This window comes from Arachis ipaensis, chromosome B09 (assembly GCF_000816755.2).
Source record: "Arachis ipaensis cultivar K30076 chromosome B09, Araip1.1, whole genome shotgun sequence".
Classification (NCBI taxonomy): Eukaryota; Viridiplantae; Streptophyta; class Magnoliopsida; order Fabales; family Fabaceae; genus Arachis; species Arachis ipaensis.
In genome coordinates this window covers 26,831,204-26,844,651 of record NC_029793.2, presented here as the reverse complement: position 1 = coordinate 26,844,651, position 13,448 = coordinate 26,831,204, and positions in this window count along the sequence as shown.

The window sequence follows — 13,448 nt, the reverse complement described above, 5'->3', positions numbered from 1 at the left end:
AGATGATGATGATGAGGAATCCGAGACCAAGTCACAACCATGTCTCATGGCAGATCACATAGATCAGGTAGTCTTTCATAACCCTAACACTGAAGATCTTCATCTTATGATAGACCACCTTTCTGGAAAAATAAGATGCTTCTTGCTGGAAAATCAAGAACTTGAACAACAAATCACCATTCTTAAAGCTGAAAACAGTTTTCTTAAAGAAAAAGTAAGGGAGGCCAAAACTGCTTGTGATCTTGTTGAAGAAAATAAGCAGTTAAAAGCCCAACTTAGGAGCTGTGAAAGTGATCATTCGGTTGTTGCATATGTTGATTGTTTTAGAAGGAATTAAGAGTTGCTTAAAGAGGTCAAAAGGCTTAAAGAAGACTTAGCCAAGTTCACACAAAGTTCTGAAAATCTGAATCAAATCTTGACTAGCCAAAAACCTCTTTATGATAAAGTTGGCTTGGGGTTTTATAAATCTGTTGAAAAATCTCATTTTGAGAATATTGCCTCATCTTCCAATGATACAAGATTTCAAAACCCAAGAAGCTTTAACAAAACAGCAACTCCAATATTTTGTATACTATGTAACCGAAATGGACACTTTTCCATACAATATTTTTTTGGTGAAAGGATGATAGGTGATAAAGTTTACAAGGTTGTTTTTTATTATAATGGCTTAGGACATAAGAGATGGTTTAACGTGAAAGGATCCAAGAAAATTTGAATACCTAAGGTCACTTGAGCTTGTTTTGTAGGTGTGCCTAGCATCCAAACAGAAGGAGAATATGTGGTATATAGACAGTGGATGCTCTAGGCATATGACCGGAAAGACAACCTTCTTCATAAATCTTGATGAATATGATGGAGGACTTGTCACTTTCGGTGATGATGCAAAAGGAAAAATAGTGGCTGTTGGAAAAGTTGGTAAAAATTTTTCATCTTGTATAAATGATGTCCTTCTTGTAAATGGTCTGAAACATAATTTACTTAGTGTTAGTCAATTGTGTGATTTGGGTTTTGAAGTTATTTTTAGGAAATTTGTATGTTTGGTTGTTTGTGAGAAAACTGGGGATATTTTATTTGAAGTAAAAAGATGCAATAATGTGTATGGATTGACTCTTGAGGACTTGAAAGAACAAAATGTGACATGTTTTACATCTCTTGAATCTGAAAAATGGCTATGGTATAGAAAGTTGGGTCATGCAAGCATGTACCAAATTTCTAAGCTAGTCAAGAAAAATTTGGTTAGAGGAATTCCAAATATCAAATTTGATAAGGATCTCACTTGTGATGCTTGCCAATTGGACAAACAAGTGAAATCTTCTTTTAAGCCTAAAGATGGAATTTCAACCAAAAGGCCATTAGAGATGTTACACATTGATCTTTTTGGTCCAACAAGAACTCAAAGTTTAGGAGGTAAACACTATGGTCTTGTGGTGGTAGATGATTATTCTAGATTTGGTTAGGTACTTTTCCTTGCTCATAAAAATGATGCTTTTCATGCCTTCTCCACTCTTTGCAAGAAGATTCAAAATGAAAAAGATTTAAAAATTGCCCATTTGAGAAGTGATCACGGAAGAGAATTTGAAAACCAAGATTTTAAAAAATTCTGTGATGACTTAGGAATTTCTCATAACTTTTCATGCCTTAGAACACCTCAACAAAATGGGGTGGTTGAGAGAAGGAATAGAAGCCTTCAAGAGATGACTAGGGCCATGCTTTGTGAAAATGAGATCCCTAAATTTTTATGGGCTGAAGCTGTGAATACAGCTTGTTACATTTTGAATAGGACAATCATTAGAAAAGAGTTGAAGAAAACCCCTTATGAGCTATGGAAAGGAACCCCTCCAAATCTTAAGTACTTTTTTGGATGCAAATGCTTTGTACTTAACAATAAAGAAAACCTTGGAAAATTTAATCCAAAATCCTATGAAGGAATGTTTGTTGGATATTCCACCACAAGCAAAGCATATAGAGTTTATCTCAAAGAGCATAGAACCATAGAGGAATCCATACATGTTACTTTTTGTGATTCTAATTTATTTCCCAGTACTGTGATAGATAATGATTCAGATTGTGAAGAAGCTGGAACAAGTAAAGAAAATCCCAAATCTGCTCAAAATGAAGAATCTGTCAGTCCAGTTTTGTCTCGTCAGATTGAAGGAGATATTTCCGTTTTGTCTCCTGAGTAGACACGAGAAACTGAAACAGTGAGACTACCAGAAACTCATCAAAGCTCAACACCACTCTAGAAGCCTAGAGAATGGAAGTCTATGAGGGGTTATCCTCATGGTTTTATAATTGATGATCCCTCTCAAGGAGTAACAACAAGATCCTCCACCAAAAGGCAATCCGAACCAAGCAATTTTGCCCTCTTGTCACAAATAGAGCCTAACAATGTCAAACAAGCTCTTGAACATCCTTCATGGGTCAAAGCCATGCAAGAAGAGCTTGCTCAATTCAACAAGAATGAGGTTTGGACACCAGTACCCCATCCGGATGGTAAGAAAGTTACGGGTACTAAGTGGGTATTTAAAAATAAACTTTGTGAGGATAGACAAGTTGTTCGTAACAAGGCTAGGTTAGTGGCCCAAGGTTACGATCAAGAAGAGGGTATAGATTTTGATGAGTCTTTTGCTCCGGTAGCTAGAATGGAAGCAATTAGGTTGCTTCTTACCTATGCTGCCTATAAAGGTTTCAAAATATTTCAAATGGATGTTAAATGTGCTTTCCTTAATGGCTTTATTGATAGAGAAGTGTATGTGGCACAACCCCCCAGTTTCAAACATAAAGATTTCCCAAATCATGTTTTTAAACTATCTAAGGCTCTTTATGGTCTTAGACAAGCTCCAAGAGCTTGGTATGAAAGACTTAGTGCCTTCTTGTTGGAAAATCAATTTCAAAGGGGTACCACTGACATTACTCTATTTATTAAAGCATCTAATGATGATATTCTCCTAGTTCAAGTTTATGTTGATGACATTGTGTTTGGATCGGCCAATGAGTCCTTGTGTGAAGAGTTTGGAAAACTCATGACTAGTGAGTTTGAGATGAGTTTAATGGGAGAGCTTACTTTCTTTCTTGGCCTCCAAATTAAACAAACTCCTAGTGGTACCTTTATTCACCAAGGAAAGTATGCAAAAGAACTTATCAAAAAGTTTGGCCTAGAAAATTCCAAACTAATGAGTACACCAATGCATCCTAACACAAAACTTGAAAAGGATGATGATGGCCAAGATGTGGATGAAACAAGGTATAGAGGAATGATAGGTTCACTTATGTACCTTACCTCCTCTAGACCGGATATTGTCCAAAGTGTGGGTGTATGCTCAAGGTTTCAATCTCACCCAAAAGAATCCCATCTTTTGGCTGTTAAGCGCATCATTAGATACATTAAGGGGACTTGTGATTATGGGTTGTGGTATCCTAAATCTGATGACTTTTGTGCAGTAGGATTTTGTGATGCAGATTATGCGGGAGATAGAGTGGATAGACGGAGTACATCCGGCATGTGTTGCTTCCTTGGAAGCTCACTTAACGTGTGATCAAGCAAAAAGCAAGCCACAGTGGCTCTATCCACGGCTGAAGCTAAATATATTTCTGCATCTGCATGTTGTTCACAATTAATTTGGTTAAAAACGCAGTTGGAAGATTACAAATTAAAGATCAATAGTATACCCTTATTTTATGATAATATGAGTGCTATAAACATTTCAAAAAATCATGTTCTACACTCAAGAACCAAGCACATTGAGATAAAATATCATTTCATTAGAGAACATGTGCAAAAGGGTACTATTGATATTCAATTTGTAAAATCTGAAGACCAACTTGCTGATATTTTTACAAAACCCCTCTGTGAAGACAGATTCTACATATTGAGAAAAAGTTTGGGAATGTTTGATTTAAGTTCTATTGATAACTTGTGAAATATTGATTCTGCTCAGTTTTGTCTCGTAGGAATGGACGAGATAAAAATAAAAGTGTTGGAAGGGCTGTGATTAAGGGGGAGACAGCGCCAAAATTAATTCTCATGGGCCCCACCAAATTTTCTTGACCCCTCTCTAACCCGTTCCTCATTTTTTTTGGAAGTTGTCAAATCAAATCTTTATCATTTCCTCATCCCTTGATTCTAGGAACTATTTTCACTTGTCTTGAATTATTATGGACTGCATTGCTTTTTCCTCATTTTTTGCAGGGTCCCTCCTTGATGACAAAAGGGGGAGGAGAAGAGAAAAAAAAGGCTGAATTGAAAATTGAAACTGTTATGTTTCATTGTTTTGTTGCACTGTTTTGCAGACCTGTTTTGATCGGTTTTATACTCTGATCTGGCTCTGTTTTAAGCACTTTATGGATTAATTTTGACTTGAGCTTTGATTGTCATTGATAAATTTATTTGCTCAAATGCATGTGTGATATGGAATTTTATTAAGGTGTTTGAAAAATATTTTCTTGTGAAAATATGATTCAGTCTTAAAGGATCCAAATCCTTGAAATTTTCATCTTTTAGGAATCATTTGGAGCTTGTACACAGTTTTTGCTGTCTTGTTTTGGTATTATACTTGGATACTCTGGATCATTGTATTTTTGTGAAGATAAATATTCTGCTGTTTGGTATGATGTTTTCATTTATTTTGCAGTCCCCTTGATGCCAAAAGGGGGAGAAAATGGCTGAAAATTGAAATTGAAGACAAGGGATGAAATCCTTTTGTGGATTCTTGATCACCCTTGATTCAATATTTTGTTGTGGTAATATATATTATAATGTATCTGTTCTATTTGAGTAAACATGATTGCTGCTGCTTGATGTTTGTGATTTATTTACCTTGGTAAAATGTTTGCTGTGTTTATGATGCATTTGATTTATTTGATGGTTGCTGTTTTGAATTTATTTTTGGCAGTTTTTTTAAGCTGAGAAATATGAAGTTTACTATGGTTTGAGATGATCATGAATGATTAGAAAACTTTCTTTTGTTATGATCAATCTGCCTTGTTTTGATTAGAAAATATTCAGGAAAAATCATGCTGTTTGCTTTTGTATGTTTGAGCAGAAAATTAAATTATTGATAACAAATGATTTTTGATTATCATCCATTTCTGCTCATAAATCAAGCCATTCAACATTGCATATTGAATATGTTGAATAATATTGTTGCTTTAGCCTTGATAAAAATTATTACAAGTATGAAGCTTCTCTTGGTAAAATAAGCATACATTAAGGGGGAGCCATGTGACAATTAGAAAAGGGGAGAAATTCAAATATTCAAAGGGAGTATTCTATACTTCAATCTTTAATTTCTTTCCATTTCAATTTTAATAATGTTTGTCATCAAGGGAGAGATTGTTGAGTTTGGAAAACTCTTATTTAATTTAATGATGATCAAACATTATTAATATAATTAATTTCAAAATTATTAACTTGATTTCTATTCATATATGCTAATTTAAATAATTTTGCTATGCAGCTTTTGTGGTTGGGCCAAAAAATTGGCTAGCCCAACATGAATCCACACTCAGCCATGATATTAATTTATTGTGATTATGATGGCTGAAATTATGATGCTAATTGGGCCAAAAATAAAAGAAATATACAGCAAGCCCAATTTGATTAAAAATATTCAGCATTGATATAAAATTATTTTTCATCCTTGTGGCTGAATATTTTGTTATGAGAATGGGCCAGTTTGGATTGTTTTTGCTACAAGACCCAATTATAATCTTTGCTAAATAGACTAAGGCTTGGTCCGAATTCATTAAGCAAGGAAAGCAAAGTTCTATGTTTCCAATGGATCCCACCTCAAAATTTGGTGGAATTCAAATTTCATAAAGTGAAGTTAATACTTACATTGGAAACATGAGAGAGAATAAAGCTATTGATTTGATTGCAAGCACTAAAGCTACACGCTAGTCAGCAAAGAGAAAGGGAAATTAATTCACTTTTACTATCTATCTTCAATTCATTAATTGTTGTTCATTATTTCTCTTTCCTCTCTCTCATCTCACTTCTTCTCTTTCGGTCATATCATTACAGAGCAACCATGGAAGCTATAGCAAGCTACCATAGAGAAGAAGAAGCACGCCTAAAGACCATCGAAATGATGGCACGAAAAAGCAAACAAAAAGTATGTAGTGGCTGAGATTATCACCAAGAATGGTAAGATTTGGTGAGGTAATCTCGGACTCCTCATACCCAAAAAGAAGAAGAAAATCTCGGCCATCAGAGAAGAAGATCTTTGGAGGATGGCTTGTCTATGATTCTGCTCAAATATCACAAGAAGTAGCTGGACTGGCTACGTGATGGAAGAGGCAGAGATTGGAGCAGATGAAGCTATCATCATCATGAAGCATCAAGGGCCAGAAGTTCATCTTGGAGAGCAAGGAAGAGATGAGGGGCTCGGATTGATGAAGAGTGGTGACCAAGGAAGGACTAGAGGTAATTGCATGTTAGGTTTTGCATGGGTTATCTCTTCTCTCTCTCTCTGGTCGAACCGGTTTAAGTTGAAGAAGAAGAAGATTGGCTTGGTTTGTTTGGTTTCAACCTTGGAAGGTTCTTCCTATAAGTAAGGGTGAACAATTAGGGTTGATTCAAGGAGTGAGAGTGCAAAGCACAGGATTCTCAGAGCTACCTAAGCTAACAGAATTTCTTCTCCTTCAATGTTCTCTATTTTGTAATTTTTCTGTTTAATTTTGTCATGTCTTGAGTCTCATGAAAAAGGCAAACAGTGAGGTTTGTATGAAAAAGCCATAGAGCGGAAAAAGACAAAGAGTGCAAAATTAAAAGAAAAATCCATAGATGTCCTTAGAGTTCCTTTGTACATCTGTGTTGTGTTTCATGATTCTGTGGAAATCCCCTTGTAAGTTGGGTTAGCACTTTACAGTTGAAAGCTTGGCTGCGACCAAGTCAAGTTCAGTTTGGGTTTAGATTCTGGACTTGTCCCGGATAGGAAAGGTAGTTCCTAGGGAGAATTGGTGTTTGTAATCAAGGATGATTATAGTGAAATTCCATCATTGTTGTGATGGAGAATGGATGTAGGCTGCACTGTACTTAGCAGCTGAACCAGGATATATCTGGGTGTAATATTCTCTTTCTTCTACTCTATTTCTGTTTCTGCTGCAACAGGAGATAAAACCAAAAATATCTCGTGCTGATTGACGAGATAAAAAGAAAAGTCTCGTGGTTGGGGACGAGACAAAGTAAAAAGTCTCATGGCCAGTGACGAGATAAAAAGACAAAAAGTCTCCTGAAGTTATTTAAAAGATCAGCAAGTGTTACTGAGCAAAAAGGGGGCTAAGATTCAACCCCCCTTCTCTTAGCCACTGAAAACCATCAGAAATAATATAATTAATTTCTCTATTTTCCAAAACAGCTGTATTAATATATTAAAATATTAATTATTTAGTCCAAATCATATAAAATCCTTATTATTTCACAACTACCAACTTTATAATTTGAATATAGAAAACAATTCAATAATTGTAAAATTAGATAATAATCTTAATTTATTTCAAATTCAATTAATCGAAAATTGCTTTAATTTTCTTTAATAAAGAAATTTCTGAAATTAAAGCTACAAAAAAAAATGAATTTGAAATTAGCTCATGATAGTCCTTTTTCAAAAGTTCTGGGTCTTACATACATCCGATTATGACTTGTGGTATCTAAAATCTGATATTTTTTTTACAGTTGGTCATTGTGATGCAGATTTCACGGGAGATAGAGTAAATCATAGGAGCACAACTAGATTTGTTGCTTTCTTGGAAACTTCCTCGATCAATATTTGGTCAAGCAAAAAGGCAAGCTACAGTGGCTCTTTCAACAACTAAGGTTGAGTATATATAGCTGCATCATCATGTTGTTCACAATTTCTTTGGATAAAAACTCAACTAGCCAATTACAAGTTGAAGGCTGAAAACACATTCTTGTTGTGTGACAACATGAGTACCATTTACATTTTCAAAAATTTTATTTTGTAATCAAGAACAAAGCATATTGAAGTGAAATATCAGTCAATAAATGAGAATGTTAATAAAGGTAATATTGATATTCAATTTGTAAAGTCGGAAGAACAACTAGCTAATATTTTTATCAAGCCTTTGGCTGAGGACAGATTCTGCAAATTAAGAACTCTATTAGGCATCATTAGTGTTGAATCCTTGATTTAAATTTGCTAATATTTTGTTCTGAGGTTTTGTCTCGTAGGTCAATAAGAGACTTTTTGGGAAAGATGATGAGTGTTTCGAATTTTTCTAAGCGTGAAAAAAGGGATATGGACCAAGCCTAAAACTTTATTTTTGGTGTTTTTTTTTTCCTTAATATTAATTTTGGGAAAAAATAAGTTTCTTTCAATGAGTGGAACTTGTTATTATTTTATCATATATCTATATTTTTTTTGTCTTTTCTTAAAAACAGAACAACTTTCTGTGATCTTTGTAGTATAACCTTTTTCAAAAAATATTTTTCCTTTTTAAAAATTTTTTCTTTTTTGATATTTTCATTTGTTTTTCAAATTGTTTCAAGGTACAACCTTGGTTTTATCAATGCTTAAATAACAGTTTCATTTTCGTTTATGATCATATCTCTTGACCTCTCATATACATCAGTTCACCAACTTCTTGATAACTGCAAAACAACCTAAGGTTCTATATAAGGGTGAGAAAGAAAACTACTTCTAGGAGAGGCACCTTCATTCGAACCACCTTAGTATACCCCCTCATCTTTGAAATCTTCCTACTCAAACTCTTCCAACTACACATATTCACATTCACTTATATTCCTCAAAACTACCTTCACCCACAGAAACCAAAACCATAGTGCAGATGGAAACCACTACTCACCGTGCGACGGCAGCCTCTCATGCTCCGAGTACATCTCGACCTAGTGTGTCCAAGAGTAAGAGATTGGTGCGGAATTCAAAATCCACAAACTAACTGACAAGTACACCGGGTCATACCAAGTAATACCTCAGGTGATTGAGGGTCAATCCCACGAGGATTAATGGATCAAGCAACAATGATTGAGTAATTTACTTAGTTAGACAAGTAGAAAATGATGTTTTGAGAATTTAATTGCATTAAACAGTAAATTTAGAGAATTGGAAGGCAAACAGTAAACTTAGTATGAAAGTTATGAGAGAAAACAGTTAAGATTTTAGAGTTGTTTATTTTTCGGATTTCTATTTCTTACCAACTATTTTAATCATGCAAGATTCAATTCATGGCAAACTATATTTGACTAAATCCTAATTCCTTAGTAATTTAGTCTCCTTTAACATAGTTAACCGCCAATCTCTTGGTCACTTTATTTTAATTAGAGGTTTAAGTCCAATTCTAGTTTCTCAACCACAAAAACCCTAATTACCCAAATATAAGAGGATTATATGTCACGTATCCCATTAATTCCAGATAATTAGTGATTTAGAAGAAATTACTTTCAAGCTGTTATTCAAGTAAATTACTTTTCCAAGATTTAGCAAGAACACAATTAGAATAAGGGTTATCCTTCCGATCTGTCCAAATCCTTAAGATGAAGAACGAAAACAAATCCTTGAAATTGAAATCAATACATTAATTAAAATAGCAGAGTAATAGTATTAATCTATAGAATAAACAGAGCTCCTAATCTTAACAATGGAGATTTAGTTAGTCATGACTCAAAGAGAAAACTAGGGTTCTAAAAAACAGTGTAAACTGTAGAATGAGGTGCGTAAAAGAGAAGAGTACGAAGGACTGAATCTTTTTCCTTTTATATCTAATCCTAATAAATGTAAAATATATTTTCTAAAACCTAAAATATATTTTCTTAATTTAAAAAAATAAATCTAGACCTAATTAAATCAAGCGAAATCCTCAAGATTACGCGAGAGTTCTCCTGGGCCAAGAGTCTGGCGCCAAACTTAGGAATTTCCAAGTTTGGCACCACTATAACCACATCCTATAAGATCTTTATGAGTTTCTAGCACCAAACTTGAGTTGGATCAAGTTTGGCGCCACCAAGGCCGCATCAAATGTGGTGTATTATGAGTCCAGTGCCAAACTTGGGTTGGATGAAGTTTGGCGCCTCCTTGGTGGCATTTGGTGCCGTGATTCCAGAAGAAAAGTATTAACTATTATATATCGTTGGAAATCTCTAGAAGTTGACTTTCCAATGTTACTGAAACCATGTCAATTGGACCTCTATAGCTCAAGTTATGCTCGTTGGAGTGCGAGAGGTCAGGGTTGATAGCATCATCCACTTTCTTTCTTTTCTTCTACACGAATTCTGTCAAACTCGCCCGAATGCCACCTGTAATAAATAAAATTATAAAACAACTGAAAGTAGCATTCATGGAAGCTTAAAACACCTAAATCTTGATTTAATTAAACCAATTCACATGCAAATCACTAGGAAAAGATAAGAAAGATGCTCACGTATTAGAGACCCATAATAGAGGAAAAAACACCTAAGTCCCCTCCTTCTCGCCTAGCTTCTCGCCCTAACTCTCATCCCACTTTGCATCCTCCTCCTCCTCATCGATCCACTAGAGTAAAATATTGTGAAAAAGGAATCCAAGAGCTGAGAAGAAGCATTAGATGAAGAAGATGAAAACATGGACATTCATTCCCTTTTATCTCCAGAAACATCCACAGTATCCTTACAATTTGGACTTCTTGCTAGAGTAATCAAAGATGTGCTCAATGAGTTCATAAATATATTCAAGCATCTGATCAACACTAGCAAACAAGGGAGAAGACTAGCTGTTCAAAATGAAAACATCTTGAGAAAATCCAAGGAAAGGGTTAAAGTCCTTCTCAAGTATGTTGGCAAGATACATGATGAGCATGTCTAGTCTGATGAAGAAGAAGAGGAATCTCCTGAGACAGAGGATGAAAGCTCAGATACCGAGTGAAGTATAATGTTGCTACTGCTAATCTAATTTTGCTTCTGCTATTTAAACTTTTATGAGACTTTTTAATTTTATCTCACGATTTTTATCTGACTATTTCAGTTTGGATGATTGTAATTAATTACTTTTGCACTTTGATACTTTAGAACTATTCGTATGCCTCTAAAATATTATGTGCAGGTTTTAAATAACTTTTTACACCCTCCTTGATGCTAAAAAAGGAGTGAAAATGATATATATGAGGATATGAAGTTTAGGACTATTAAGTTTAATTAGGATTTTATATATTAAGTTTAATTAGGATTTTATATCTTGGTTTGAACTGAACTTTTTTCAAAAGCCTTAATGCTTAGGTTTTTTAGTTATCTACTAGTTTGTGTATATATATATATATATATATGTGTGTGTGTGTGTTTTCTTGTTTGGTCGGCTTTGTTGATTATGTTCCAAGGTTATATGATAGCTCACATTAAAGGAGAGTATTCCTTATGAAAGAAAGGGATAGCACATCATAATCTAGAGTAGTATCATTAAAGAGAAGTTTCTAAACTCTATCTTTCTTAAATTCTTTTGATTTTTACTTCATATATATCATGTTTGTCATCAACGAAGAGATTGTTGAATTTAGGAAACAACAACTTTATGTTTGGTGATAACAAACAAACATATATTTAGTTGAATTTAAAAGCCCAAAAATTTATTTGATGAGTACATTATTTGTGCAGGTCAAGATTAGTGTTTTAGGTATAATGAGCCTGCAATGCAGATCATCTTTTTCAATGGGAAACAAGACAAATACGCTCCAAACATGAATAAACATTGCTGATATTATAGCTACTGCACCAATTTGGATAAATGACAAAATCAAAGGAAAAGTGTATCTTTTTTTTGTTGGCACCAAAAGTTTTTTGTTAATTTGTGACGGAGGGTAAAATCAAATTTTGGAGCCAAAAAAATCAAGGGTGTTGATTTGAGGATTATAATAAAAACAACTTTAGCTGCCAAAAAGCAACAGCAAGGACAACACCACCACTCACGATCTTTTGCAAATTGCAAAACGTATTTGCGGTTGTTTTTGCAACATCATTACCTCTGTAGCCACTCATCTTTGAAGAAGAATGTAACCAGATCTTTTCTGCTATGCTCATATTTTGTTTGCAAAGAAAGTTGCAATTTTTTTAAACAATGCACCTATACAAAAAGGACATTTCACCAAGAATTGAGAGCAAAGAGTGAGAGCACTAAATCTGATTTTTCTAAAGCATTTTTGCTATATTTCTTCTCTTTCATTGTCTATATTGAATATGTTTTTTTTTTTATTTCAAGATAAAGACTAATATGTGAGGTATTTAAAAAAAAAGTCAATAAGAGAAAAAACAAAGAGAAATAATGAGAGAAAAAACTAATGAATATGTCAAATTCTTTTGACGTATTTTTTGTTTTGTGTCATGAGTCTGAGAGATTTTTTTAATTAAATTGAGAGAGCACTTAGTGATAAAATCTAAACTAAGTTAGCTTAGTTAGAAGCTTGTGTGTTTCTTTAATAGGATTAGGAAAAATCTTAAAAATTAGCGTATGTAATTTCTTTTAAACTATAGTAAAAATTTTATCATTATTATGATGGAGACTGAATGTAGGTCATATTACACTAATAAATAATCGAACCAACATATATAGTGGTACAAATTTCTCTTCTTTATTCTATTTTTTATGTTGTTTTTATAAGATAAAAATAAATTGTCTTTTATATAATCATTTTAACAGATATTACAGCAATTAACTTTTAAATTTGTTTTGGTGGCTCATTTTAAAAGAGATCCTATATTCCAGCCGAAGCCATTAAAAATTTAAGGGTTCCAAAAATCTCCTTGATTTCATGATTATATTTGAAATTAAACAAAATATGGATAAAAAGATAATACTTTAATAGGTAGCAGGGTTAAAGAGAACGAAGGCGAATCATTGAGAATATGTAAGTTTATTGCTTCGTGATTTCTAAAGGACATGGTTTTTCCACTAGAAGTTAGTAGAACTTGCATTGATATTCAAACTTGGATTTCGATTTCTTTCAACAACCTTAGATTAAGACACACCACTTTGATGAGAACGATGCATTCTTATGCCACTTGAAAACATCACTATTGGTATTAGATAGGTCTTACTTGGTTATATTCGGTCTTAATTGGTGACCGTGACAAATTTTAATTGTGTTAAGAAAGAAAACAATGCATTTGTTAAGATAAGATATATAAAAGGAGTTATTGTGATTATATTAGAAAAAAAAATTGGAATAGTTGAAAACGAGAAATTGAGTTCATTCCATAACTTTCATATTTATTACATTTTCTAAGTTTCAATAACTTTAGGTGAAATTTATAGGGGTGGTGGATATGGATTGCATAATATCTAGAGATCCGTAATATTTATTCGTATTCAATTCGTAAATTATGGATATTATTCGATCCGTAAGATTATGAGATCGAATTGGATTCGATCTACACTCTTAAAGTATCGGGGCAGATATCACATTTGTATCTACAGATTTAATCTATAAATTTACAGATCTGCAACACA